We start from the raw sequence: 26735 nt of genomic DNA on the forward strand, positions 1-26735 counted from the left end.
CAGGGGCAGGGACACCTTCCACTGTCCCAGGCTGCTCCAAGCCCTGTCCACCCTGGCCTTGGACACTGCCAGGGATCCAGGGGCAGCCACAGCTGCTCTGGGCACCCTGTGCCAGGGCCTGCCCACCCTCCCAGACAGCAATTCCTTCCCAAGATCCCATCCAGCCCTGCCCTCTGGCACTGGGAAGCCATTCCCTGTGTCCTGTCCCTCCATGCCTTGTCCCCAGTCCCTCTGCAGCTCTCCTGGAGCCCCTTTAGGCTCTGCCAGGGGCTCTGAGCTCTCCCTGGAGCCTTCTCTTGTGCAGCTGAACACCCCCAGCTGTCCCAGGCTGGCTTTGATCATTTCTGTGGCTGTCCTCTGACAGAGGACTCTCTCCTGTTCAGTGAGGGAGCTCCAGCACACCCGTGCTCTGACGCAGCTCTGTGCCGCCTGGGGCCCAGCTCAGGTCCACAAGCACAGCTCTGACTCACCCCCCTCCCCGTGGGTGCAGCCCCTTCCTCACTGCCCATCCCAGCACCACTCCTTGGATGCAGGGTGGGACCCACGGCCACACCAACCCTCCTGGACACCCGTGGGGTGCGGGGAGAGGAGCCCAGCTCTGAGCCCGGCCCCAACACTTCGCGCTTTAGTACTGACAGAAACGCAAAGGTAACTCCTTTCTTCCCCTTGTCCCATTTTTCCTTGATCTCATTTTAATTGGAGCCGGTCCCAGCTGGATCAGATCCCGAGCAGCCCAGCACCTACCCTCTGTCCTTGAAGTCATTCTAAGCTGGGACCTATTTCCACATTCGCATTTCCAGCCCTGCCCCCTCGCAGCCGGCAGAGGGTTTAATTTACCTTCACCCAAAGGCGCTCCGTGATGGCTCAGAACTCTCCGTGTGCCACAGGACGGGGCAGGGGGAGTTACTGGAGCACAGAGCCCCGGCGAGGGGCTGGGCACCGGCGGCGCAGTGGTGGAGCACGGGGGAATTTCCAGCCTGGCTGCGAACCTGGCCCTGCCTCTCTCCTCCTCACGCCCCCAGAGCTGCTGGAGCGCACAGCTCGGGGCTGGGAACACCCCCAGCTCCTTCAGAGGGATCACAGACACCGGAGTGAGAGGTGGGCAAGGGGGAACAGCTTCCCGAAGGCTCACGGCCCCGCAGCTCACTGCTGCATTCCCCGAGCCCCATCTCACTCACACACAGGAACCAGCCTCGCTCAGGGGCTGGAGATGACCCCCAGAGCTTCCTTCGGGGAAGGACTTCAGGAGAAGGGCTTAGGAAGCCTCCAGCTGGAATCAGCCTGCACTTCAGACGATGAAATTTGATTGACCTTTTATCTTAGTTTACATAGCTAATTGTTGCAGGTGTATCAGTTACCGTGAAATTCATCCTGTTGTAAAATCAGGCGCAGCCAAGAATTAAATTGCGTAAATAATCCGAGCAGCTGGGACAGATGGACTCCGACAGGACTCAGCCCAGGGGATTGTTTGCTGTTCCCCGAATTCGGTGGGGCCGTAACGCGACGCTGAGACACGGCCAAGCCACTTTCCTGGGAGACCACAGGGCCAGGGCTCAGGGCAGCAGAAGGTGAATGATTATCGGCGGCAGCTCACGGCAGGTGAGGCGCGGCCACTGTGGGTGCAGGGCTCAGGACACAGGGGCAGGGTGCAGGTCCCGGGAGGGCACCGCTCTGCCCCAAGGAGCGCAGGGAGCCGCGGTGGGCACACACCCAGCGCTCCGAGAGCTCCCTGCCCAGCTCCCGGCTCCTGCCGTGCCTGCCAGGAACGCCCTGAGGAGCAGGGAAGAGCCGGCGGCTCCGGGCTGCGGCAGCGGCGTGGGCTGGCCGGCTTCCTACGGAGATGAATGTTGTGTATAATATAGAAACCGAGCTGCCTGTTCCAAGCACAACCACGCCGGCTGCTTTTTAAAGACAGGCTCAGCTCGGGTGGAAAGCGCTGCGGGAACAAGCAGCGTTAATTCCCCCACCGCCCCCAAGCCAGGGAAAGCTTTCAGCAGGGAGATTTGGGAGCTCGTCCCGCTCCTGATCCAGCCCCAGGGACAGGGAGCGATGGCAAGGTCACCCTGGCACCTTTCCGCTGGGCTGAAATCGGCTCCTGTAAATCCTCACATGCAATCCTGCCTACAAAGCCCTGGAAGCAGATCACTGTTTAATCTCAGCCTGGCGCTGGGCAGGGGGAGCCAAGCCTGGGCTGCGCCAGCTGGCACCACGCTTGCCTGGGAAGCACCTGGGGAGGTCCGAGGGGTGCTGGGGTCACTTGGGAGAGCAGCAGGAGGACATCGAGGCACACGAGTTCTGAGTGCCAAAATAACGCAGCCACGTGGAGTATGTGATTTCCTTCAGCAGCGGTGTGAGAGACACTCGAACACCATGAACACCGAGTTCTACTCTTCTGCGCGCACAAGCACATCTTGCCACCACCCATCACATCCACACACCCAGGGGGGCAGACAAAAATGCCACAATGCAAACAACTCACAGATAACCGATACCAGACCCAGAGAGCACACAAATCCTTGGGATGAGAAGCTGCTGCTGGCACAAGGAGCAGGCCACGTGGCAGCGTTAATTGTCCATGGAGTGGGGACAGGTCTTCGTGACAAGGATGAGGCCAGAATGAACTGCCGTGTCTAACGCAAGTCTTCTTCTATTACAGTTTCTTTCTGTGTCTCTGCTACTCACAGGAACGGCGAGCCCAAAATAACGGCAGCAGCGTATGACTTTAAAAGGGCAAATTTTAAAAAGCCCAGAGCAGTCGCTGGCATCAGTGAAAGCAAGGAACCCGCTTAAAGCTTCTGCCAAAGACCCCAAAAGTCACAAACCCAGAAAAGCAGCAGGATTTAAATCATGAAAAAGCCATTCCGGCAAAAATGAGACGTGGAAAAAGCATGGAAACGTGATCTTTCTGAGCACAGGAAAGGAGAGAGAAATGGCACTGAAAAAGAAATGTCCACAGTCGGTGACTGATGGGGACCTCTGAAGGAATCCATTAAATCTGTACAGCCAACAGAACTAATTGAAAAATAAGGCACTTTTTAAGCATGCTAGGAATAGAGAATTAGCTGCCAGACTGACTATTAGGTACCATCAGTAACACTGGAAGCAAGTGCTGTGCTGAGGTGGGATGAGACGGTCGCCAAAGGGGATGAGAGAAACCCACAGATCAACCATGTGCACCCCACTGTGCCAAAGCAGCGATTTTCCCACCAGCCCCCTGTGCAACCTGCCTCAAAACCCCTTAATGAACCCCTTAAAGCCCCTTAATGACAGAAACTTCAGCGTTGCCAGACATCTGCCAAAACAGAGCATTTCCAGACCAACTGGTAGAACTCGGGAACTTTGTGCAGTCACAGTATTGAGCTAAAAGGCAGGAGCAGCAGGCAGCCTGGGGTCAGCTCCAGCTAGAACAGCAGGACAGAAATTTCAGGTAAATACACGAACCGGAGACTAAAAATACAATTCCGATCAGCCAGCTGAGTTTCCTGGAATTAGACCTATTTAGGAGACTTATTATCTATCTAAAGACATTATTGTTGCCTCGACACAGTGTTTGCCCACATTTCTCCGGAGCACGTAATATTCTGAGGATGAATCTCGCAGCAGGTGCGACCGACTCCGCACACATTCGGTGTGTGCTGAGCCAGTCCCCGGCGTGGCTGCTGCCGAGCGAGGCCAGCGGGGGAAACCACCCAGGCGCCTCCCTCGCGGATTTTTGTCACTGCCCAGTTCCATCCGTGACTCCTCCCGCGGGACCGTGTCAAATGTAAATCGGTAACACGAGAAACCGCAGTGACTCACGGATGGTTGGTCGATGACCCCAAATCACCTCAGTGAGGCCACAGTGCAAGAGACCACGTTTTGGTGTTGCGCGGTGACACATGAGGCCAGGACTGAGATCTCTGCCCAGAGCCAGAGGAGGGTTTGGGGTGAGCACGGAGCATCTCTTGCGTAAGACACCAGCGCAAAGGCAAAGTGGGAAACACAAAAAGCGAGCTCACACCAATGGCTGCGCCCAGATGGGCACCCGGGCGACAAGGCCACACCAGCGACATGCCGAGGGGGCCACAAAAACCCCTCGGTGTGAGGGGACAGCACCCGCAGGCTCCCGAGGAGCAGCTGTAGAGGTGACCCGGCCACTGCGGGCAAGGAGCAGCGAGTGACGAGTCACCTCTGTGACAAGGACACAACAACATCCCCCCCCCCCCCCCGCAAGTCAAAACGAGGTAAATTCAACCTTGAAATGCGATAGCATCTCTCCAGAGTGAGAGCAATTAAATGTTGGCACAAGGTAGGGAGGAAGGGGGCGGGGGGACTCGCCATTGCTCAGAGCCATTAACACAAAATTAACAGGCTGTTTTTTTAACCCGGGCTTCTGTGTCTGCAAGGGGGATGAGCTGCAAACTGCTTCCCTGCAGTTGCATTTCTGCAACACCTCCCACCTGGGGGGGTGGAAAGTTTCAGAAGCGTATTTTGTGCTTCGGGAAGAGTCCTGAGTGGTAGGAGAACAGCAGGGTCATGCTAAAAAAAGGAAAGATCAAAGCGAAAAGTCTAAAAACCAAGGTTTGCAAGCGCCGGGTGAGATTCATCTCCCTTAAATTTAGACCTCTCCAGCTCAGATATCCAAATCCGAACCAGCACCCTGAAAGGCATTTGCTTGGGCTGCCTACGAGGCTTTGCAGAGAGGGAAACGAACCCCACCCATGGGGAGGTGCCCGTGGCCCCCGTTTGGTGGGGGGCAGCTCAGAACAGGCGCTTTTAGACTCCAAAGCCAGGGCAGACAAACAGCACCCACCGAAGCAGGTCCAACTGCAAAGCTGAGGGGTAATTTCAGCCCGGAATTCCAGTTCTGGAGATTTTGCCTTGCAGCCCAGCACCAGGGGGCAGGAGCAGGGTGAGGAGCTAATCCAGCTCATGAAGGCAGGTCGTCATGACGAGAAAAACACGGCCCCTCTGCATGGAGGACTCAGCCTGGAGAACGTGAGCTTGGTCGAGATGCTCCCAGGTCAATGTAATTCCTTCCAAACCCGGGTTATTTGATTGGGATTTCAGGGTTTACCAGTCCTTACTAACAGACTGGGCTCAGCTGCAGGAGGGAAAGGACTGCAATGAACCACAGCCATTTAGGTAGCTTTTAGATAACCCGTTTAGATAAATTCCAGACTGGAAAAGCCCTCCAAGATCACCAGCCATTAACCCTGCACTGACAAACCCACCTCTAACGCATACGCCGAAGTGAGCCTGACTCCTCTCTGCTTTGGCTCCCAGGCCAGGGCAGGGCTCACACAGATGGCTCTCCCAAGCACAAGCGAATCAGTGGAACATGGATTATCATGTCCTTTTGCCTTCTTGTCTTCCGTAGCGATGGGGAATGCTGATGCTCAACTGCTGGGTGTGAGATTTATGCTCAAAATATTGAGTTCAACTCTAGCCTTTATTCCTGCAATATCCTCATTACAGTCCTGACCTCCCTTTCCCTGCAATCCTTCGCCCACACACCTCCACGGGGCTCGTCACCTTCCACCCGATGGACACCTGTCCAGCCACAACGAGGACAGGGCACTGCGAGCCTGAGCTGCAACCCCCCATCGTGTCCAAGGGGGTGACAAAGATGTCACTGTGCCCAGGCCTCCTTCTGCAGGAGGCTGCGATCCTGCCGCAGACCAGGAGAGGGAAAAGCACTCCGGTTTCTGGGAAGTTCCCAGCGCCAGATAGGATTAGTCCTCTCTAATTAACTGTGAGGGGCAAGCAACACAGAGCTGAATGCAGAGACCGACCAAGACCCCCTCGGCAGCAGCCAGGCTCTGTGCGTCCACTACCAGCCAGCTGCCTGGACAAGAGAAACCCTGGACACTGCACATCCCCTCCTCTGGCCACGACATCCCCCAAGCACACAGCCCAGACAGGCAGGTCCCCCAACATCTCCGACACCCTGGAAAGGCTGAGTTTGGGATGCACACTGGAGCCTGGGCACCCTCTTCCCCAACCAGCCATGGGTGGTTGTGTGGGGACAGCCCATCGGAGCCACTGCCACACCAGGGCTGGGTTTTCCTGCCCCTTTCTGGTACTCGCAGCACAGCAGCCCTGGATGATTCCCAGCCAAACGCGCCTTCCCCACGCGCCAGGCACGTCCGATGCCACTGCAGCCTGGACTGTCACCACCGGCCACCTCCACCCGAGGGTCTGGCTCAGGTGGGAGGAAATAGACCCGACTGAGAGCAAACACAGCTTGCCTTGGAGCAGGTGACAGGGAGAGAAGCAATTTTCTCTCTCTGGACTCAGGGCAGGGGTCTGGGGACCCGCCAGGCACGCTGACTCCAGGTTTGCCTGTGGGAACCCACGGGTTTGTGTGGGCACACACATACCTGCACAGCCATGGGGCACGTATGGACACACCGGGCACGTACTGACCCACAGAGCCCGTACAGAGGCACAGGGGATGGGCAGACACACGGGGCAGGTACAGCCCAACACGGCACCTATGGATAGATACAGCTCACGGCGCCTATGGATAGACAGAGCTCACCGAGACTCTCAGGGGCACGTACGGACTCACGGGGCAGGTACAGACCCATAGGGACCACAGGCTCATACAGCACGTACGGACTCGCAAGGCACGCATGGACACAGAGGGCACGGACAGACGGACAGGGCACATACAGCCCGTACAGACCGGCGGGGCACGGACAGACAGACAGGGCACATTACAGCTCGTACAGACCGGCGGGGCACGGACAGACAGACAGGGCACATTACAGCTCGTACAGACCGGCGGGGCACGGACAGACAGACAGGGCACATTACAGCTCGTACAGACCGGCGGGGCACGGACAGACAGACAGGGCACATACAGACACACACTGCCCGTACAGACCGGCGGGGCACGGACAGACAGACAGGGCACATACAGACACACACTGCCCGTACAGACCGGCGGGGCACGGACAGACAGACAGGGCACATACAGACACACACTGCCCGTACAGACCCGCGGGCACGGACAGACAGACAGGGCACATACAGACACACACTGCCCGTACAGACCGGCGGGGCACGGACAGACAGACAGGGCACATACAGACACACACTGCCCGTACAGACCCGCGGGCACGGACAGACAGACAGGGCACATACAGACACACACTGCCCGTACAGACCGGCGGGGCACGGACAGACAGACAGGGCACATACAGACACACACTGCCCGTACAGACCGGCGGGGCACGGACAGACAGACAGGGCACATACAGACACACACTGCCCGTACAGACCCGCGGGCACGGACAGACAGACAGGGCACACACGGGCACACAGAGCACGTACAGAGCCACGGGGCACGGACAGACAGACAGGGCACATACAGACACACACTGCCCGTACAGACCCGCGGGCACGGACAGACAGACAGGGCACATACAGACACACACTGCCCGTACAGACCGGCGGGGCACGGACAGACAGACAGGGCACATACAGACACACACTGCCCGTACAGACCGGCGGGGCACGGACAGACAGACAGGGCACATACAGACACACACTGCCCGTACAGACCCGCGGGCACGGACAGACAGACAGGGCACATACAGACACACACTGCCCGTACAGACCCGCGGGCACGGACAGACAGACAGGGCACACACGGGCACACAGAGCACGTACAGAGCCACGGGGCACGGACAGACAGGCAGGGCACACACGGGCGCACGGCGCCCGAACAAACCCACAGGGCACACAAAGACCCACCGAGCCCGTGTGAAACCGCGGAGAAGCAATGCCGGTGTCTCCGCTCGCCCTCGCAGTCAGCGAGCCGGCGCTCGCACGGGTTTGGATCGCTCCGTTCCGGGGAAGGGGGTCCGGGGCACGGGAAGGACGAGGCGACACCGGCACCGCTCCCGGGGACGCTCCCGCGGGCGGTCCCGCACGGGGCACGGACCCGCCCCCCGCCCCCGCCCGGCTCCCCCCGCCCGCCCCCGCTCAGCGGCAGCGCCCGGCGGGGCTCGGGGGCAGCGCCGGGGCCGCCGCACTCACCGGGGCCGCCGCGCTCGGCTCCGCCATGGCCCGGCCGGCACCGGCACCGCGCCCGCCCCGCCTGACGTCACCCCCGGCCCCCGCCGCGCCGGCACCTGCGGGGGGCGGGGCCGGCGGCCGCGAACCCCCCCATCCCCGGAGGGACCGCTGGGGCCCGGGCATCCCTCGCCATCCCCGGGAAAAGCCGCCGGAGCGCTCGACTCCCCCCTCGCCATCCGCGGGAGGAGCCGCCCGGGGGTCCCTTCCTCCCTCGCCATCCCTGGGAAAAGGCGCCCCAGGCATCGGGTCCCCCCCACCCATTCCGGAGAGGAACCGCCCGGGGGTCCGGGCATCCCTCGCCATTCACGGGAAAAGCCGCCGGAGGGGTGCGAACCCCTCTCGCCATCCCCGGGAAGAACCACCCAGGGGTCCGTCCGGTCATCCCTCGCCATCCCCGGGAAAAGCTGCCCCAGGGAGCCGGTCCCTCCGCTCCCCCCTCGCCGTTCTCGGGAAAAGCCGCCCCAGGGGTCGGGTCCCCCTCGCCGCCCCCGGGGCAAGCGGCACGGAGAGGTCCGGTCCCCCTCGCCACCCCCGGGGGGAGCCGCCGAAGGCGATCCAGTCTCTCCGCTCCTCCCTCTCCATCCCCGGGAGGAGCCCGACGAGTCCGGTCATCCCTCGCCATCCCCGGGAGGAGCCGCCCCGAGGGATCCGCTCCCCCCTCCCACTCCCTGGAGGAGCCGCCAGTGATCGGCGGGGATCTGGTTCCCCCTTCTACCGCAGCCCCTGTGAGGAGCCGAGGGAGGGGGACCCCGCCTGGCCCCCGCCTCGGGACGTCCCTCGCAGCGGAGGGTGCTGGGCACCCGGACCCTCCTGGCTGGGTTTTCTGCCCTTTCCCCTCCCTGCACCCAATGTGCATTATCAGTTTTAACCTGTGGTTTTCCGGGTCTGCACCAAACCATCGTCCCTGTGGCACCATTCTGGGGCTCGCTTTGGCCCCCGGATCATGGCAGTGTCCTTGTGTCCATCTGCTCCCGAGGTGTTCCCAGCGGAGGAGGTGTGATGGAGCACAGGTGAGGCAGCTGAGCTCTTCCTACCCGCGGGTGCCTTCACCCACTGAGCAGCCTCAAAGGAAAAAAAATCACCTTACGCTGTATTTACAGTGTGAAAGAACAATTAAAGAAAGCTGCTTCAACAGTCTAAGTGGAGGAAGCGCGATAGCTCAATAGTTATTGATCCCCTCCAGACAGGCACGCTGCTTTGTTGGAGCTGAAGGAACCCTGCCTGATGCAAGGGAAGTGGCGAGAAGAAATAAAAAATGGTCTGGGTAAATTAAAGCTCCTGGGGAATTACATGGGAGGAAACGAAGGTGTATAAGCAGTTTTCGGTGGTATAGTAAGCTGTAACTGTGCTGTTTTGCTGTCTAGGATTAAAATGAATGTTCCCATCTGGTTACCCCATGAGCAGGAAGGTATTAAATAGGAGCTTGTGCCTGTGGATGGAAGGATGGAAGCAGCAGAAAGAGGAATAGGAGCATTAGCAGTCATTGTTAAAATCATTGTTAAAGCTGGCCCCTTGTGCTCTCTGTGCAAAGTGTGGAGGTTATTCCCGTGGTTGTTTGTCCCCGGGTGACAGACACACAGCCAGGGACACTTAGGGGCATCCTGGGGCCTCCCGGCCAGAGCTCCGTGCTGGAATACAGGGGTGCTTGGGCAAAGGTGTTCTCAAACAGGGCCAGTGTCTGGCATCGTGCTCCGAGGTGTCACTGCAGCGAAACTCCGGTGACGCGCCCGGCTCCGGCTCCGGCTCCCTGATGCTGGGCTGGTGTTCAGCACAGGCGTTCCCACCACCGGCGTGGCCCAGCAAAGGGCAAAGCAGAAACAGAAAATAACTCAGCATCCGCCCCAGCCGCGGGTGAGGCCGAAGCACACAGACCCCGTGCCGTGGGAGCACTCCCTGCACCTGCCCTGGCTGGGAGTGGAACAGGGATTTGAGGGCTTTCCCTCCACAGCTTGAGCCCTTTGGCTTGTGACACTGCCACAGGCTGTTCTGTGTGACCATCTCGGCCAGTGAGTTCTGCAGCAAGGCCAGAGGAACCAGCAAGAGGTCTGGAGCCCTTCTCCCATGAGGAGAGAAGATTTGGGGTGGCCTCATTGTGGCCTTCCAGGACCTGAAGGGGCTGACAAGAAAGATGGAGAGAGACCATTTACAAGGGATGGAGTGACAGGACAAGGGGAATGGGTTCAAATTGAAAGAGGGCAGGGTTGGATGAGTATTGGGAAGGAATTGCTGTCTGTGAGGGTGGGCAGGCCCTGGCCCAGGGTGCCCAGAGCAGCTGTGGCTGCCCCTGGGTCCCTGGAAGTGTCCAAGGCCAGGCTGGAGAGAGCTTGGAGCAGCCTGCCCATGGCAGGGCTGGAACAAGAGAGTCTTCAAGGCCCCTTCCAACCCAAACCATTCTGTGACTCTCTGATTCCCTCTTGCAATTAGCAGTAACAGCACAGAAACACATTTATATTTTCCCTTGGGGGCTGCGCACTGGTTTGGTTGGTACGAGCTCGGTTTGGGTGAAGAGGCTGGGTGTTTGTTACCAGCGCTGCAGGAAACCAGGGCAGCACCTCGCAGGACCTTGGCAGCCGTCCCCAGCGCCGTGAACAACAAACCCTGGCAGTGCCTGGGGCTCTCACACCGCCCTGGCAACAGCGGCTTGGCAGGATCAGTCCCCAGCGCCCCGGCACAAAGGGGCTCTGTGCAGAGCGGGGGATTAACCCCTCGCCACCGCAGAGCATCCTCGGTGCTGCTCCACGTGTGCCGCGACCCGCAGGCTCTGGCACCTGTGGCTGTGCCCTGTTCCTCACGGGGAGCAGGAGCTGCTGCTCCTCGGCCTGAGCAGGGTGCCAGGGCAGGATGTTTCCAGGCAGGATGAAGGCAGACAGCACGATAGCACGATAAACAATTAACCACCGTGGACCCTGACTAGATAATCACGGCCCCTGACTAGATAATCTGTGCTGCATCCTCAAGCACGAGGGATTGTGTCTCTTTTCAAGCAGGGGGAAGCAAAGCTCTCAAGAAGCTGCCTGAGTGTTTACATCAATTTCCTGGTGATTGGTGAGGAGGGACCTGGCCCACTCGATCAAAGAGGCAGCGCCGGTGCCTCGAGTGTGTGTCAGTAATGGGAGCCGTGACCATCTCTTGTTCTCACCCTGGCACCGTGTGGTTTTTAATCCAGGCTCTCTCCCTCTGCTGTAAAACAGCCACAAGCACAGGTAAGGCAAATGTGGAAGGTGTGGCTCTAGTCCTGCCTTCCCCGGCGCGGGCTATTGGATGCCTTCGGGGGCAGGGTGCTTCTCTCTGCTTGCCTCTGTTTCTAACATTTGTTTTCATTGGCAGAGGGAGCATTTTTGTCACCTAATCGCAGCACGTGCAGCCTGAGACTCACCCCTCTCAAAGGCAGAGAAGCCACAACGCGCAGGGGGGACTTTCAGACCGTTCCGTGGGGCCCGTGCCCTGTCCAGGCGTGGATTTCACCGTGCTTGTATCAGGATGCTGTTACGCTCCCTGCAAGATGTTTGTCTTGCACAGTATCACTGTCTCCCACTACAGGATGCATTCAGCATCTTTCAGGGGTTAAATCGTTGGCTGCTAACGTAAAAGGGACCTGAGTGTCTCATCAGGAACAAGTTTCAGACATCCCCTGCCAGATCTGGGCGTGCTGACGCCAGTGGAGTGACACCAGTCAGCCTGGCACTGTCGCTTCCCACGAGGTGCAGCACACTCAGCACATCCTCCTCCTGAACACCTGAGACACCACCATTCCCAGACATATCCCTGGTGCTTTATCTGCCCTTGGAACGCGGGGCAGAGCTGGTCCCACCTGCAGCAGCACACCCTGGGATGGATCGTGAATGCTTTCACAGGCCCAGACACAACAGGCAGGGAATAATGACTTTTTTTCATAACAAATTCTACAAAATGAAGAACTGGTGTAAAAGTCGCCACATTTCCAGAGGTGCTGGAAGGCCTGTCTGCTGGGCAGCATCTCAGTACCCTTGGGGAAAAAACCACATTATAAATCAATGCTGTGTGGGTTGCCTTCTCACTGCATGGATGGGGAACCCTCAGGAGTTGCTCTCCTTGGACCAGTTTCCTCACAGTGTTTTCTGGTTGAGCGCTGGCCATCTCCAAGGGTGGGAGACTGCACGGTGGGGCAGGGTAAAGGGGATGTAAGAGCCAGGTTTTGTGTGTGAGGCAGCTAGAAAAGAAAACAGCGTTTCTGGGCTCGGCAGCCTCCTCTCCCAGCTGCAGGCTGCCTATCCCACATCCACACACTGCTCACTCAGTTTTAGCTTTCCTCAGCACTTCAAGCTCACAGCCCAATTTTGTTCTGTCAGCTGTATTATTAATCAGCAGGCTGCAAATTATGTTGCTGTAACCCATGTACTTTTTATATTTTGGACTGAAAATGAAATAAATTGGTGCATAGTAAACAAATCCTAGCTTTCTGGGAGCAGCACGCGGCAGAGCAAGGGGAGCTGTGGGGGATCTGGGGCCAGGACAGATGGGAGCCCATGGAGAACCACCCTCTCCAGGCTGGATCCCTTGTCAGCAGACTGAGATAATCAGTGGGGTGATTGTCCAGACAGACCCTCTTGGATCCCAGGGTAGCAAACACACCCTGAGGTCAGCTCCCTCCTGCTCCTCTCCCGAGGTCACTCTTAATCTGTGCAACGGGGCTGGAAAGCCCCAAACACCCCCTGCCCACCTCCCACCCCCCACTTTAAGAGAGACATTGAGGGGCTGGAGCGTGTCCAGGGCAGGGAACAAAGCTGGGAAGGGGCTGGAGCCCCAGGAGCGGCTGAGGGAGCTGGAAAGGGGCTCAGGCTGGAGCAAAGGAGGCTCAGGGGGGACCTTGTGGCTCTGCACAAGTCCCTGACAGGAGGGGGCAGCCGGGGGGGGTCGGGCTCTGCTGGCAGGGAACAGGGACAGGAGGAGAGGGAACGGCCTCAGGCTGGGCCAGGGGAGGGGCAGGGTGGATATTGAGAAAAATTCCTTCATGGAAAGGGTTGTCCAGCCCTGGCACAGCTGCCCAGGATGGTATTGGAGTCCCTATCCATGGAGGGATTTAAAAGCTGTGTGGATGTGGCATCTAGGGACATGGGCCAGTGGTGGCCTGGGCAGTGCTGAGGGAATGGTTGGACTCCATGGTCTGAGGGCTTTTCCCACCCAAAAGATTCTGTGATCCTTTGATTTCAGCCCAGCTGCCACACAGAACTGCCGGGGGAGCCAGGCACAGCACTTGCCTCAAACTCAAACTACTCTGAGTGAGCAGCTCTCTGAACAGAGGCTGGGAAAAAAGGACAATATGAAATATTTAAGGAGCTCTTTTGACTTCCTAACCTTTCGTGCAGGAAAAGGACGTACAGGAACACCGAAGGAGAGGCTGATGGATGGTTGGACCAGAGCGAGCCTCCCATGCCCGTGTTTCACATTCAAGCCTCCGTAAAGGTCAGTTTATACTTCCAGCACACAGAACAAAAATGCCATTTAATAATGCGTATACCTTTCCTGCCCTACCTGTTACTCAGAGCTCTGGCACAGCCGTGGTGGGGGTTTGCACACCCGTGGTGGGTGTAAAGCTCCACTTGAGTGGCCCGGTTGCATTAGCCCTGGGTTAGTCACTCCTCTGAAACTGCTCTGCCTTTGCACTGCTGCCATCAGGAAAGGAGGAGTTCTCCAGGGGAATGTGTGACAGCAGTGTGTGATCAATGGCCCCAGAGTAGCATTAATATACAGGAATAAAGTGGAAATTAAAAACAGCAGGACAGGAAAATGCTGCGAGTGTCAATCTGGGGAAATAAAACCGCTCTGACTCGCCACGTGGCCTGTTCAATCCTTCATGCACGCTCTGATTTCTCCCCTAAGAGTTATAAATCAGGTTGATACTTAAATATTGGTGTCTACAAAGCAGCTGTGCAGGTGAATCCTGGCTGGTGGGGCAGCCCCACTCCTGCACTGGTGGTGCTGCAATCCCGCTGCCGGTGCACAGCGCCCTTCCCCGTCCCGCTGGGGCTGAGGACATCACCACCAAACCCCAGCCTCTGGGGCAGGCATCATGCCTTCCTCTGTTTCCTTACCTTTAGAGCACCAAGGACAGGGCAGGGGTGTGAGTTTGTGTCTCTCAGAAGGGGTGAGCTGCTGCTGCAGGCCTGGCTCAGCCTCGTGCTGGTGCAGCAAATCTGGCGGTGCACGAGGGCCCCCCTGCCCTGCCCACAGCAGCAGGGAGACCCTGGCTCTGGGCTCAGACCACTGCTGGACACCAGGACATGAGCCAAGGCACTCCTGTGGGCTGTCCTCTAGGGAAACAGCTCCCAACAAAGTCTGCCTCTTGGAAACGGGAATGCTTCACAGGAGGAAATGTCAGAGCACAAAATCTGCCAGGCACAAGTGAAGAATTACCCTCAGCCCTGCCAGCTCCTCCAGCGCTCTGTGAGGAACAGGGAACTGCATGGAGGAGGGAGGCCGGGAGATGCTCTGGAGCAGCACTGGATGCAGGGCTGGGTGGTGTGGCAGAGGACAGCGCAGAGCAGCGGGTGTGAAGAACAGCAGAGTGGTGAGCAGATGTGGTGTCCAGACACAGAGCTCCTGGGTTTGGGTCTGTGTGGAGAAAGCGGTGTCACAGCACAACCCATCCACTTCTTATTCATTGCAAATTCTTGTTCACGCTTTGTGCCCGCACGGCCTGTCCCTGCCGCCCTCCTCCCTGTTCCACAGCTGCACCCAGACCTCCAGGCATCCTGAAGTAACAGTTCATTCACTTCTCCCTCCACTTTCCCACATCACATTTGATTTAATGATGTATCAGAGCACCCACCTAACCACTGAGCCAGGGCGAGCGTGGTGAGTATTGCCACTCACCAGCTGCGAGGGACCCCAGCCTGCTCCTTCCTCCTCACTGGCAGCAAAACCAGTCAAGAGCAAAGCTTTTGATTTCCCAAACTGTCATCAATTTAGTGTCAACTTCCTTGAAGGTTTCCTTTTCCTTCTGTTCTATTAAACTGACCTAAAACTGCCAAGGTGAAGAAAAAAGATGAAGTCTCTCTCACGTCGTAGGCAGCCACCTTTGTAAATCCTTGGGAATGAGCTTGTCACAACTTCCAGGCACCGGGGGAAGCCTCTAGAGCAGCTATTCTCTGCCCACCCACATTCCCCATCATTTTTCACCTCCTGCTGTTATTTTTTACGTGCACTCTCACCAGCCTTTACGCACTCAGAACATTCGGGAGCAGAGGCAGGACACCCCTGAGGCGACAGCTCCCAGCTCCACATGCTGGGGACTCCAGGGATGGTCTCAGAGAGCCTGGATTTTGCCACTCTGCCAGCCCAGAGACTGTGCCATGAGCAGGTAGGGCTGGCACCAGCTCCCTCACACCACAGCACATCCTTCCTCGCCCAGCATCCTTCCCCGCTTGCCACACAAGCCCTTTATCCTGGCACCTCGCTCATTAATAAAGGTTCTGATTAGAAGCACAGTCTCTGCCTGCTCAAAACCCCCAAAGTTCCTGGTTTAGCCCCGGACACCGAAGCCGTAAAGGACGGGGACAGCCCGGGCACAGCAGGAAGGCACCACACAGGGTCTGCAGCTCTGCAGTTCTGGGTACAGGGGCCTGGGTCAGCTGCATTCCTGACCGTGCCCACAGCAGAAATCCAACCACAATGGAAATGGATGGCATTTCAAAACTGGCATCTTTCCTCCTAAAAGCAGAGGCCTTTCTTTTGCCACGGCTGTCCCCAGCGTGTCAGGTGCAGATGATGCTCAGATCAAACGGCTCCACTGCTTGTCCCCCTGCCCTTTGGAGTAAATCCCTGGCAATACCTGGATCCCAGCTGAGCTTTAACAAAGGAACTATCCCAGGAACAGCTCACCTGCTCACCTGGGTGTTCTCGTGCTTTACCAGCTCCCAGCATTTGTATTCCTGATTGTTTGCAGGACTGAGCCTGCAGAGAACAAGCAGCCAGGTTATCCATTGCATGGACTTTCATGGGACATTGCTCCAAATTATCTGGCAGAAGCATGGGAAGCAGAAGAGAAATAAAAATGGGAGTTAGTCATGGTGTTCCTATTTGTTCATAGATTACTTTGCCCATTAATTAAAAACAGAGCATGGTTCAGAATGGGAGCTGCCTCCCCAAGGTCCCAATTAAGCAGGATGGCTTTGCACCAGCCTCAGTGGGTATCTGAGGGGCCGGGCTGGGGCAGAGGGATTGATGGATGGCAGTAATGAAGGAGCTGCCGGAACACGTGCAAGCAGAGTTCTCCAGTGACCTTCAGCAGCCTGTTCTGGGCAGGCTGCACTGTGTGTGCCAGGAGATGCTATCTCCTCCCAGAACAGCCCAGATGGGGCGTCCTCCGGCCCTCTGTGCTTCGGATCCAGCGCCTTGGGAGTATTCCAGCGTCAGAAATCACCAACGCCAACTCCACAGCGAGATAATTTTTTTTTTAACTCCCCCAAGACTGGCCATTTTCCTACATTGCTGTTCTAATTGCAAACTGTGGTTTGAAGCTTAAGAACCTGTTCTGGAAGCAATGGAAGTTGTCCAACCTCCCTGATCCCAAGACATACTGAAGCTGAGCAGTGTCCATCTGTGTTAGCCTTTTGATAGGGGGGAATTCATGACTCAACCCCAAACACTCCCGAGCTGGGGATGCCAAGGGGTCAAGGAGCTGGCACTGATGACAGCCTCCCTGCAGAGAAGCTTCCCAGCCCAACACTGTGAGCAGCATCTGAATGTCTCTTGGGGAGAACGTTTGAGAAAATGCCCAAGGTAGTTTGGGAAATGAGCTTTTAATTAATACTGCTGTGCCTTTTCCAGAGCTTCTTAGCTGAGGGTTCACAGGGGCAAGGCAGGCAGCGACGCAGAGATGCTCTCTTCCACCCCCAGCTGAGGACATGGAAATACCCTACATCCAACCCTCCCCCGTTACCCAAACCCCACTGCTGTGTGCTTACACTGGGAGATCAGGGACTAACACAACCATTCCCATGCCAAGGGTGTAATTTACTAAATAAAACTTCACGAGTTTTTGTGGACTTCCTGATTTTGTTGTTCCTTTCAACCACGAGCATTTACGAACCTTAGGTTCCATTCCAGGAGGTCCAGCAGCCCCAGGATGGGATGTGGGCAGTGATGCTGTGGATTGCTGGCACCTGGCAGCAGCAGCACCCCCGGCAGCACAGGAAAATTTGGCTGCTGAGAGCCTCACCTTCCCCCCAGCTGGGTCTCCTCCATCCATAGAGGCCTGGGCAAGGCCGGCAAACCCTGGTCATCATGGGAGGGGGCTTGAGCCCCAAAATCAGGCATGATACATGGGGCAGGGCTGGGCTGAGGGTCCCCAGCTGTCCCAACCACGTCCTGCTCACAGGTCCTGTGGAGGAGTTGTCCAAAAGGGACGTGGAGGCAACTGCTCACTGCCCTGCACACACCTCACTGCTGTCTTCTCCTGGTGGCTCCAGCCACTGCTTTCATGTCTGGAACAAGCCAGCAAGCCTCGTGTGTCCCCACTGGTGGTGGCAGGAATGCTCCTGCTGTGTGGGACGCGGGGGCTGTTCCTCTCAACCTCTCCTTTCCTGGGTGTCTGCAGGCAGAGTGTCACTGTCCTGGGGCAAAGCTGATGTGGGGCTGTGCCCCTCAGCCTGTGGCTCCATGTCCTGGGCAAAGCTGATGGGGGGCTGTGCCCCTCAGCCTGTGGCTCCCATGGCTGTGCTTTTCCTCTTGCTCCACCCCCAAGAACGGGCAAGGACTGTCCAGTTTCACCAGGACAGTCTCTGGGAAAGGGTCTGGATCAGCCAGGGCTGCTCTTATGAGCGCTGGGGGAAGCACCAGTCCTGGCTCACACAGACACACAGAGCCCTGCAGGCTTTTCCAGCGCTGGTTTCACCTCTCTGGTCCTCCCAAGCTTTCAAGACATTCCCAGCTGAAGAACAAACCAGAATAACCAGCTGGGCCACAGGTGCCAGCCGGAGCCTTTGGGCTGGAGGACACTCCAGCTGTGAGGGTTTCTGCCAAAGCCGGTCCTTGGAGCCTGGGCAGGCTGGTGATGGAAGAGGCAGGACAGGCTGCAGAAGCACCCGAGCACCTCAGCGTGGCTGTCACTAAAGGCCACAGTATGCCAAGGCCTGAGGAGCAGGAAGGCACTGCAGGATATTTTTGTGTGTGCAGATCAATCTGTAATTCGATGTTTTCAGCCAGGAAAATTCTGTCTCATCTGAGGAATTCTATTTGTATGTTCTCCGTGTGTTTGTGGGTTGCTGCTCCCACCAGCTGAGACTAAAGCTTGGCCTCGGCAAAGGAGAATAAGAGATTGGAAAAGCTCCCATGGAAAGGGTGAGCAGGCTGAGGAGCTCTGTGTCTGGGTGCTGCCATTAATCAAGCTAATTCACATAAGTGAGCCGCTCAAGTGATGTTAGGCCCAGCAAGAGCAGACTGAGAAAATTAATTAAGGCTTTAGGAGAATAAAGAAGACTCCTGAAAACACAGATCAGGTTTCTGATGGTTTCTGTGGGCACATGTAGGAAGCCAGAAAACTGGAGGGACCGAGGGCCTGGAAGCCCAGGCCATATTTGAGGGTCAGAGCGCAGAGGATTTGGTGACCACACCAAGCAAGAAGGACCCTTCAAAGAGTGGCTGGACCTGGGTGCAGTTTGGTGCATGTTTTTAAATGAATTGGTTCAGCTGGAGATTTCTAAGCACCCTTTTGTGGTTGCTGGGGGTTCACTCGCCTGCCTCTGAGGTCAGAGACAGGAATGAATTAGAATTCAGCATCTTTGCAAGAACCCTCCCTGCAGCCACCGCTGCCACCACTGCCCAGGCCCCCTCCCCAGCCTCATCCCCCAGCTGCAGGTGTAGAGAGGAGGCAGGGCTTCAGCCCCTTTCCTGGCTGCTTTTGGGGTCAGAAAACATTTGGTAGATCTTTAGTATCAAGCCACATGAGGGTTAGGTGATAGGGAATCAAACCGGGGGGGAAAAAAATGCTGCTCAAGCCATCTTATCCTCCCTTTGTCACCTCCCTCTGTGTTCTTTGCGCCTTGCAGTGGCATTTTGTAGAGGAGGAAAAAAATAGGAATTGTCTTTCCCAGCCACCAAGGCAAGAATTCCCTGCACGGGCTCCCCATCCTTCCTGCAAGGCAGCCTGGCTTCTTCCCATGCTGCCAAAAAGCCGGGACCTCAGCTTTGACCAGATGAAAATACCCCTGCTGAAGGCAGAAGAATGAAAATATTGAACCCAGCATCAAAGCAGCTTGTGGCTGTGCTGAGCTGAGCAAAGCCTCCCAAAACCTGCGTTTTAAGCTTGATCTGCTCCAAAAGTTGGCTCTACAAAGCTCTGCAGGTTCGCATCCACCCGCCCACCTCTGCACTGCGTGCTTCCAGCTTTTAAAAGAAAGGCTGTTTTGCTGTTTTCTGATGCTTCTGATAATATTTTTCAGAGTGTATCTCCTGTGCTTTGTTTCCAGGCAATCTTCCCGAGGCTTGTAAAAAATCTGATTATGGGGCTGAAAAACAACATCCAAGGGAGCAAATCTGAAGCGCAGGTGGGGGAAATACAGAGGAACATGGCTACACACAGGGAGGAGCTCCTGCAGCACCATCTGCACAGGGTTTGGAGGCAAGGAGCCACAGAGATGGTGAAATTTCCAATTTTTCACCTGCTTACCATTTCTTCCCTGCTTCTGGGCACAGACACCTCAAAGCCGCAATCAAAAAGAACCAGAGGAACTGTACAAACACGGAGAAAAAACCCAAATCACAGAAAATGCACATCCTGTGTGCTCAGATAAGGACCCAAACCACGGGTAATGGAACAGTGCTGGTGGAAAATTCACCCCTTCCAGCCTGGTGTCTGTGACCGTGAAGAGGGTTTGTAATGTTTGGCCCCACAAATGGTGGCACCAAATTCCACGGAGCAAAGTGGGAAGGCAGATTCCTGTCAATTCCTGGCTGTGGCATCCTTGGCTGAGGAGACACCAGGACAAGGAAGGAGAGCAGGGCTGGCTTAGAGAAGAGGGAGGAATGCAGGGCCAGAGCTTGCACTAAGCAGCCTCCATGGCCAGGCACAAGGACAAGAGGTTTTTTTCAGCCGTGGCTGGATTTAAGCTGGATGTTGGGAGAGGTTTCTTCCTCTAAGGCTAAGTCAGAAACATCAGGACTTCCCAAGCTGAAGGGACAGAGGTGAAGCCCAGTGGTTTTAATGTGCAGCTTGTCAAGTCCGTGAGCAAAAAGCCTCTCTCCTTAGACAGGGATTTGCAAGGCTGGAGCTTGGGGGAGCATGGGGAGGTGGCAGCCAGGGGTGAAGTGCTTTGTGTGCAGCCTTAACCCCCAGCTTGTGGTGTGGCCTTGGGAAGTTCTTAAATGCCTTAACAACTTGTCATCCTTTTGTACAACAGGGATAATTCTAAGCCATGCTCAGGAACCACTCCAGATATTACAGCATTATCACAAGAGAACCCCTCCTGGTTCCCACTGCAGCACGAAACATCCGTGACTTCCAGTAATTTGTGACACTTTGGGGGTGGGAACTGCTGCGTGTCTGGCACCGGAGCTTGACAGAGAGCTCAGCTCATCCCCACACAGGCAGAAGCCCCGTGAGCACATCACGGCAGGTGATGGAGCTGCAAAAGCTCCTCAAACCTCCAGACAGCTCCAGGAGGGAAGGACAAGCAGCCGTGGGGCCAGGCAGGGCCGGGGCAGCGGTGGAGCCGGGTGCCCGCCGGCACAGACATCCCTTCAATGCTCCAATATTTTATTCATAATGCGGAGTCCCGCCCCACGGGCCCGCTCGTGCATCAGAGGCTGTTTAAATTTTAATTGGCGTGTGCGCGTACCTCCGGTACCCAACCAGCTCCTGCCTGCGATGTTGCCATGGCACCTCCCAGCCTCTGCCTCGGGGCAGCGGCGCTCGGCTCGCAGCCGGGATGCTCCAGCGCGGGGTGAAGCAGGCTGCCTCTGCGTTCGCTGGGTTTTAAACAATCAGTGAGACCGCTGCTGTCCTGCCTGATTACCCGCTTCGTTCTCAGCGGGGGAGAGTAACGCTGGAACCGCAGCCTGTCCCAAATTTCCCTGTTGCCTGGAGCGGAGAAGTGAGGGGCTCGGTGGGGCCGGCTCGCCAGGACAACCCCAGCGCTGGGCTGGGGATGCATCCTGTGACAGGACCCTCCAGGAATTCACCACAGGGCCAGCACTTCCCAGCTGCTCAGATGTGTATTCCCGTCTCCCACCCTCTGCGCGCAGCCTGTGGGCACCTCCCGAGGCTGTTTCCCAGCGGGAAGCAATCCCCGAGCCTTCCACTCCTCAAGCAACTGAGCGACAACCAGAAGGAAATGCTGCTGCGAAGAATAAACACAAACCCCAACGTATTTCCAGCTTGTGACAGTCAGCATATTATTTAATTAAAAAAAAAACTCTATTAAGATCGGTGCGATTTCCCAGAGGGAAAACATATTTAAATGATTTCAGCAGCTGATGCTCGCTGCTGTTAGTGTAAGGCAGGGAGGCAGCTCTGCCCCAGACACTCTCTGCACCAAGGAGTGATGAGAGCAGGAATATTTTTAATGCCATTTCTTTGTGCAGTCAGGTTACAGAGCCATCTTCATGTTCATGAGCCTTCCCAAGAGGCAGCACAGGCTGAGAATTTACAACCCATTTATTCAGACATGCTTAAACAAGTAACCTTCTCAACCCAAGGCTTTTTTTTTTTTTTTTTTTTTTTGGTTTAAAAGCCTTGTGACTCCTAGGATGTTGCAGGAATACATTACTGGGCATTGCTAAAAAGCTAGAAAATCTAATTTAGATTTAAGCTCATCTGAAGGCAGATAACTGCAGCATCTAGAAGAACAGTTTTCCTTACAAGCTTTCCTGAAGCTGTGACCAGACAGGACACACCATCCTGAATTATTTTAATAAAATAAACCTGATTTATTGATCATCAAAAGACGTGGGTCTCGAGCAAAGTATTATACAGAAGTGAGAAACTCTCATGGCAGCAGCAGGGAATGAAGGGTCCCATTAATCCTTTAATTTCACTTATTTCCTTCCTCTTTAGCAAGGGTGCAGAATGGGCTCGTCAGACCTTCGATCCAGGCTGCCAAGACAACCGGCACAACCACGCTCTTCCCAGATGGAAGCAGACAAGAGACTAGCAACAGACCTGCTCTTAATTAAACATTTGTCTTGCAATTACATACTTCTGTGTAATTATCACCATCAAGACAAACACCAACTGGATTACGGCAAGAAAAGACAGACGATAAAGGTTAATGGGCCTTTTTTCTCCCTTTGCAATTATTCCCCAGATCTTGCAGAGGGAAGGGCAGGACGTCCGGAATGCCGCTGCCACTGCAAGGCAGGAACAAGCCCATTCAAGGAACAATTAGCCTGAACTAGCAGACTCTGAAATTACATGTCTGAGAGGATGGATGATGAATCCTTTGAGGTCTTGCTGCAGGCTTGGTGCAACCTAGAGCATGGCCAGCTCCAGTGCCCGTGCATCATTCCTCTGCACTCACACCTTCCTATGTTTTGTTACCCTCGAGGTCTACAAGGGTAAACCTGAACCCATCGCTAAGAGTTCTACATCTCTCTCTACACTAAGTAAGCCAGGTTCCTTACTTTTCCCTTTCATCCCTTTCTAGCCATCCTCACTTCCATCTCACAGCTTCTCTTTAATTTCTCCTACCAGGCAGCCAGGACCTCACAGAGAGAGTCCAAGCCAAGTCCCCACCTGTAATTAGGAGGCTGACTGACTGCTTTCCATTTCTAACAGTTTGGTAGACCCCGATCTTGTCTGGTTTTATTGGCTTGCTTTGCAGTAGCCACAGAAATGGATTCCTGCTTTAATCTGTGGTCTGCTGTGACCATCCGGTCTCCTCTGACCTACCACTGCTGGCCAGCTCATTCCCAAGCTGTGAAGTGACTCATTCCCAACCTGCAAAGTTTCTCTTTCCCATGGGAATCCCTGCCTGCCATCATCCCAGGACATGGCAGGAGGAGAAGGGGAGGCAGTGTCAGATGCATGAGGTAAGGAAGCAGGGATGGCTGGATACTGGGTTTTAACAAATTTTGCCAACTTGAACATCTGGATAATTCATCACATCTGCTTGTAACTGAGAAGAAAAGGATGCCGAGATATAACCCATGAGTAATTAGATAGGATTTAGCACTCTTATGCTCCCATAGTGGGTATTGTAACAACTCTCAGCCTTCCTGACATCCCTGCATACCTGTGACGCAGCTGAAAGCATCGCAGAAAACCGGACTACTAACACAACTAGGAGACTATGGATTATTAAATCAAACATCTGAATGGTTTGAATAAATCTCAGACCTGCACAACAACTAAGTCATGCTTTGTCGCGGCCGTCGCCGCAAAATGAACCCTCCAGATGGAAGGTGCAGGTCTCTCCCTGCTCAGAAAGAACAATTTTGCTGCTTTAAGAACAAAGGTTGCACGTAGCAGCAGCCTCGGTGTGTTCCCAAAGGTTAACCTGACGTGCTGAGCCACAGCTGAATTATTTATGGTTAGCAGAGCAGTTTCTATTAAGGAATGAGCACACAGGTAGCGACCACTACGCCAGCAAATCCTACCAGGCAGCACAGCTCACATCGACGAGGCAGCTCATCCAACTTCTGCTCGGGCCACAGGGAAATTTAATTATTTAGGTTTCTCACCTGCTGCATAAATATCAAACATAAGACGTTAGCTCATAACTGAAATGCTGCTGCTCAGCACAGGGCAAGAGGAGCTGCATCAGCAGGGATGAGTGAGTTGAGGCTGGCCAGCACAAAAAAGGAGGTGGGAACAGGAGCTGAGCTTCTCCTGGGAATGAATTCCCCCTGAAATTTGGGAAAAAGGAAAATAAAAAAGGGGAGAAACAAGGCAAACCTTGGAATTGGATCAACTTACAAAACTTCTATTAAGCATGAAACAGCCTTAAAATAATATCAGGAAAGTCCAAACAGCTTCAGCTCACAAAGTGATGAAAAGGCCTGGACTCACCATCACTTACCAGTCTCACATCAATTAAATAAGACACACTACTGAACTGAAACAGACAAAAGATTGTGCTGCTATTCAACACTATGATATTCCACTGATTTATCTGCATTCAGTAAATTCATGAAGAATTGAGGAAGTGGGAAAACCAATTTTCCTAGTGCAATTCTCCATCCAAGGGAACTGAGACTACAATCCGATATATCGAAATACAAATACACTTAATTGATTTTGATCCCAGCTTTCCAAAATACTGTGTTTTATTCGGCTTTGAAAGCAACACATGTGGAAATAAACTTGTTCCATGTTTCTGTCTGTACCTATAAAGTGTTAAAGTACCTCTGCCTGTATATAAACCCCAGTATGTCTAAAGCTGTTTTGTTTAAACAAGTTTCCCTGCATTTTAATTGCATCCCAGTTCCCAGGAAATTCTGTGTGACATAGAAGTTAGGTTAAAAAAATTAAAACCAGCCACTTAATAAGCAAGCACCATTGTTTTTGTACCTTACTTTGGAAAATGATTAGCCTAATTATGAGATATGAAGCTTTGCAACTACTTAACTGTATATTTTCCTGGTTGTGACACGCACAGACTACAAATTTCACATGCAGGGGAAAGCAAGCAGACCTTTGACTGCAATCAGTGTGGTTTGTCTGGATTATTCAGTCCCACGAGGCACAGCATGCACCGTCCTAGACAAAAGGTTTTACACTTTTTAATTTATCTTTTTTTTTTTTTTTTTTTTTTTTTTTGGTAATTAAGAGGACAATTTGATAAAATCTTGTACAGGGGAGAAACCTTTTCTGTCTCAGAGACTCCTCTGTCATAGTCCTCAGTATCCGCTGCCTTCTTTACCCAGCTCCCTCACACAGTTCTTGCCAGCTCTGCTCAGGACCAGCTCCTTACAAGCAAAGATCCATGAATGACATGAAATGCTCCTTTTCTCTTCCTCCTCGTGGGCACTATGAAAGGGAACATGTGCTCTCACAGATGGAAATCGCTGCCTCCTGAAACAACACGCAGCACTAAATACTCAGGGGGTACGAGCTGCTCTGAGCATTGATTTCTGCAGATAATTATTTCCATTAGTGCCTCTTCAAAAGAGGAGTTAAGGAGAACAAAAAGGTTCTTTTTTTTCTTTTTATTTTCTTTTTATTTTCTTTTTTTTTTTTAACCGACAAAACAGCAAAGCAGCAGGAACAAAGAGCATTTTAAAAAGCAACTTGGTTTAGTCTCAACTTTTTGGAGGCGTGCATGGGTCTCTGACAGGCACAAAAGCCAATTCCCCTGGGACAGTGTGGTGCCTTTCTTGTCGCAAGCAGCCCAGTCCAGCAGCTCGTCAGCCCCGTTCCTGCCAGGCACTGCTGCTGTCTCGCTGCCGCACAGCATCTCTACTCTCCTCCAGCCCCCACACCCTGCACAGGGCTCGGTTTGATTTCTGACCATCAAGGCAGAATCTAACAGACCCTTCCTTCATCTCTGCCCGAGACATTTACCACATCAGATTATCACCAGCACTGCGGGCTCCCTGTTTATCTAGATCAGCCCAGGAGGCAACTTGGCTCACCAAATACATATTCATCAACCACCCCTCCCGTTCTTCACAGCTCCCGCTGTCCGTCCGAGGGGCAGAGAGCCACGAGGGTGAATTCACAAACTGAGGAGAAAAGATTAAGGCTGTGGGACGATTACAACTCCCTTGTTGTACACCAGGCATTTAGATTTGTGTTGCCTCAGTTCTATTCCCTTGTTTTCCGAAGCTGACACCAGCCACGCTGGCGGCTGGCAGGGTGTGAGAGAGCGCTGGGAGGCTGCACATGGGCTGTGTTTTGGAAGGGTTTAAATTAAACCGTCTGGCAGGGCTGTCTCAAGCCGGGCTGGTACCCAGTGCTACGGCCAGCCTGCTGGTCCGTGAGACGGGGAGCACTGGCCGGGCAGAAATCAGTGCACATCACATCCTGCAGAAAATAGCCATTTTTTGAGGCAGCTCCTGGAGGTGAACGTTTTGTTCCCAAAACGCTTTGGAAACACCAAAAAGCTCATCCAAGACAGGAGACAGGTGCTCGCCGAGCCCCTGGGACACCAGGGAATTGCTCTTTTCCAGCTCCCAGGCCAGCAAGAGCTTCTGGAGGAAAAGTGGAAGGGCACAGTAGGTGACCACAATCCATGTGCAGTTCCTCGGGAGAAGGAAAACATGATGTTAGGACAGGGAATTAAAATAATGAGCACATTTGTGAAAATCTGCCTGAGGGAAAATAGTTTAGAAAATTAAAAACTCCATAGTAACAGAATGAAAGCTGTTAACCAACATCTAATTAAGCAAAAACTGCAATCTCCACAACCAAACATGAAAAGGAGGAATAAATAAATAAATTCATGCAGCAACCAAGCTTACCTAGGCCAAAATAAGTACTAAGAAAATAAAAATAAAAAAAACTGTTCAGTTACATCTGAAAAAACCTGACAAGACTTTACAGTGAGTAGGCAAAAGTAGGGTTATGTTGTATACTATCAGGTCCTGGTTTTTAATACCCATCAGAAGCAAAAGGCAATCTCTAGGGTCCTCAAATATATGCCAGTACAATGTAGAGTACATATCTCAGCTTGGATCTCGACATTCCGGAGCAAAAGACCAAAAAACAAAACCCCAAAATGCAACCACCACAGACATACACAGAAAGGGAG

General features: G+C 54.4%; 1 protein-coding gene across 4 annotated transcripts in view; it reads right to left on the reverse strand.

Moving 5' to 3' along the window:
* Nucleotides 1-8084, reverse strand: part of MAPK4 (mitogen-activated protein kinase 4) — a 47885-nt gene extending 39801 nt beyond the window's left edge. For 3 of the 4 annotated variants that reach the window (XM_032096241.1, XM_032096240.1, XM_032096242.1), the window contains exon 1: nucleotides 7744-7932. The gene's annotated coding sequence lies outside the window, so the exon portion shown is untranslated. Of the gene's footprint in view, nucleotides 1-7743; nucleotides 7933-8028 lie in introns of those variants that run through there. The other variant, XM_032096237.1, reaches the window with a different exon arrangement.
* Nucleotides 8085-26735: the final 18651 nt, after the last annotated feature.

The sequence above is a fragment of the Corvus moneduloides genome, chromosome Z, assembly GCF_009650955.1.
Source record: "Corvus moneduloides isolate bCorMon1 chromosome Z, bCorMon1.pri, whole genome shotgun sequence".
In the NCBI taxonomy this organism is placed as follows: domain Eukaryota; kingdom Metazoa; phylum Chordata; class Aves; order Passeriformes; family Corvidae; genus Corvus; species Corvus moneduloides.